We start from the raw sequence: 3,400 nt of genomic DNA, 5'->3' as shown, positions 1-3,400 counted from the left end.
AGGTTCGTATCTCTGGATTGACAAATAAAATCAACACTGTTTAATTTAATTCAACAACTCTTTATTTCACAACTCGTCTACACTATAGCAGTTTACTCTTAGCACTGATTGATTACGTTGGCGCTGCCACGGCTTATATAGCCACGCACTTCTCGCTGATGCCGACGTGTCCTTCTAGAATATCGCGTCTGGAAATTACCAGAACATACGGCTATAGCCACGCACTTCTCGCTGATGCCGACGTGTCCTTCTAGAATATCGCGTCTGGAAATTACCAGAACATACGGCTATACGGCGCCAGACGCAAGCAGACAGTCGCGGCGCCAGACTCAGCAATTGTTTAACTAGACGAGCAGACAGTGTGGCGCCAGATGTCTACAACAAGACAAATGCTATTCCATATACCTACAGCTATTGTTCATAATCAGGGATGCATATAGTAATACAAATACAACTTAATACTACTTTTTGTAACAATATTTAATAAATTCCAACAATCCATCTTCTTAAATTACGTTGGACGTGATCTTTAGATGAGTGGAATCGAATCACGTTCAGCTTCACAAAACTGTTCAGAAAAAAAGGTTTTATAACTCAGTTACTAATTAAGCTAAAGAATTAAGTGTATGCAAAAAACGTTATTAAAAGCCATGTAATTGGACAATGAGATATATTAATGAAATTCAGAGAGTATATCTTTCGGATAATTATGTGCACAGTTGGCAAAAATGGGTAAAATCTTGGTAATACTTTCTCTAGTCTCCATATATCTACATAACTTAAGATTATCTAGTTGCCTTTATACCGTATATATCAGTTATACCAAAATTAGAAAAAGTAAGTGATCACGAAATATCAGATATATGTACTTGTACTACAGTTTTGTGCCGGAAATATGTCAGTTTGTGTGTGTTATAAGTATTAAATTGCCGAAAAAATGTTTTCGAGTATACTTTACATTTTTTATATTTGTCAATATGTGTGATTTTTTTAGTGAAAATAAGTAGATAACTTTTTTCATATAGCGCTGAAAAGTAATTCAATCGGTCTAGACATTGAGCTAAACCTCATACAGCTAATAAAAGAGCCTTATCGTGAACTTCGCGTGAATAAATCGTTCCCATTTATTTTCACGCGAACGAAAAATTCGTATCACAAATATTCGAAGTTCGATTATACTTTTGTGCATTTCGGAAAGCCGTCACATATGGTTTTACTTTACTTTAGTGGCATTGAAAAAAATGTAAACTTATAAAGCCATATAAATTCTTATTTTGTTTACACAAATGATTCTTCAGTCGATACATACATTTTTTCTGGCAGCAGTTTAAAGCATGCAATTTTGCAAATACATTTAGCAACGCATTAAAGAAATATTGGTTGCAGGTTGTTTTAGCGTAAAATTCAATGGATTTGCTTATTTAAAGTTAATTTAGTTTTTATTAATTATAACGTTTAATAAAGATAAATTTTGTGTCCATTTTAACTGTTCATTTAATTCAATTCGGATTTTATTAATTATAACTATAATCAAAAAGATCCCGGCTAGTATATCGCTGCAAGTAGTGATTTTTAATAAATTTGTGTGATTCGTATTTAATACAAATTGTGTTTTTTTATAATTCAATAGATTAGAAAACGAAGAAGTTGCAATAAGTATTCGAGGTCGCTGGTGAGTGTCCGGTTGAACATGGAAAGAGAGTTTTCGGCAGGGCGAAAAAAGATGTCATTTCTGTGGGGCCAAGTTCTTCGAGAGATGCAGAAAGTTCAGCTGGACTTTAATCAAACAAAGGAAAAGATTTCCCGGAAGTTTCTGAGGGAAAATTTTAGTGTACCGTCCCAGGATTTCGGGAATAAAACGGGTATCGTCGGATACAGGAGATTCTCCAGATCAAGATATAGTTTTCGAGATATTCGCGTTTAAAGTTGAAAATTACCACTATTTGAAGTACGTATTTTCTCGATATAAAATTAGTTTAGCACTTATATTTTGCACTTTTATATCCACTAGCACTTCACTAATTCATTTGTACATATTTATTTAACATTATACAAAAACAGTTTTAATTCAATATTTAACTTATTGTTAAAATTTATTTACCTAACAGTAACGAAAGAACTACAAACGGTCAAATATGATCAGATGTTAGAGAGGTTGTTATACCCTCTATGGCATTGCTACTTCTTCGCGTATGGCTCTTTTTTGCATGTATCAACTTTTTTTCGCGTTGAATTTCTTTTTAGGTGGGCGGCCTTCGGCCGCTCTTCAAAAAAACTAACCCTGGTCGGACAAGCACGGGGGTGTATCAGATTTTTTTCGCGTTGAACTCCTTTTTGCGTGGGCGGCCTTCGGCCGCGCTTCAAAAAAAAACCCTGGTCGGACAAACACAGGGGTGTATCAATTTTTTTTTTCACGTTGAACTTATTTTTGCTTATATTAGTTTGGTAACACTGATTATTTGACTCATTTGTTATTCTTAAATAATCAGAATTCAACAATAAGTTAAATGTATACTAAAAGCTATTTTTGCACTATATTATATAAAATAAGTGTGTACAAACGAATTAGTGAAGTACTAGTGGATATACAAGTGCAAAATTAATTTTATATTGAGAAAATACGTTTTTCAAATAGTGGTAATTTTCAACTTCAAACGCAAATATCTCGAAAACTATCCCTATCCGACCATACCCATTTTATTCCCGAAATCCTGGGACGGTATACTAAAGCCGACCCGTTTCTGATTTTTTTGACCACGTATAAACGCACCAAACAGCGGAATAACCAAACCGGCCGTAACGTTACTATATTGGCATTTTTTAACGAATTTGATGCAGTATTTGGCGTACGACGTACGTCATTCAAACAATTCACCACTAAATATTCTGCAATCGTCTCTCCAAAATACCTTCAAGGAAACAATAACAGTGACGGGGGATAATTTAAACGATTCGCCCAGTGCTGGCGCTAAAAAGAGAATAGTGAATTCTGGCAATGAAACACTTAAATTTTTAAGATATGCGGAAGAAAAGGAGCAAAAAAGTCGAAATTGAACAATAACGGATTAAGGCACTTATTGATTTGAAAAATATTTTACAAAATAATATTTAAGTTTTACATTAAAAGTTAAAATAATCATCTATATATATGTATATATGTGACATTAATACTAATATATTGTTACAAAAGTAGTATTAAGTTGTATTTGTATTGCTATATGCATCCCTTATTATGAACAATAGTTGTAGGTATGTGGAATAGCATTTGTCTTGTTATAGACATCTGGCGCCGCAGCCGTCTGCTTGAACAATTGCAGAGTCTGGCGCCGCGGCTGTCTGCTTGTCTGCATTTGGCGCCGTATAGCATTATGTTCTGGTAATTTCCAGACGCAATATTCTA

At 34.1% G+C, this 3,400-nt stretch overlaps 1 long non-coding RNA gene across 2 annotated transcripts; it reads left to right on the top strand.

The window, feature by feature from the left end:
- The first annotated feature begins 235 nt into the window (after positions 1–235).
- LOC125776397 (uncharacterized) lies at positions 236–3,192 on the top strand. Of its 2 annotated transcripts, none has more exons than XR_007421668.1 (2): positions 236–1,386; positions 1,631–3,192. It is a non-coding gene; the product is annotated as an uncharacterized LOC125776397 (long non-coding RNA). The 2 variants fall into 2 exon arrangements; XR_007421669.1 differs by having other exon boundaries at positions 236–1,562.
- Positions 3,193–3,400: the final 208 nt, after the last annotated feature.

This window comes from Bactrocera dorsalis, chromosome 2 (assembly GCF_023373825.1).
Source record: "Bactrocera dorsalis isolate Fly_Bdor chromosome 2, ASM2337382v1, whole genome shotgun sequence".
NCBI lineage: Eukaryota > Metazoa > Arthropoda > Insecta > Diptera > Tephritidae > Bactrocera > Bactrocera dorsalis.
Note: the sequence above shows the minus strand (reverse complement) of the source record. Positions and strands in the feature narration are given on the sequence as shown.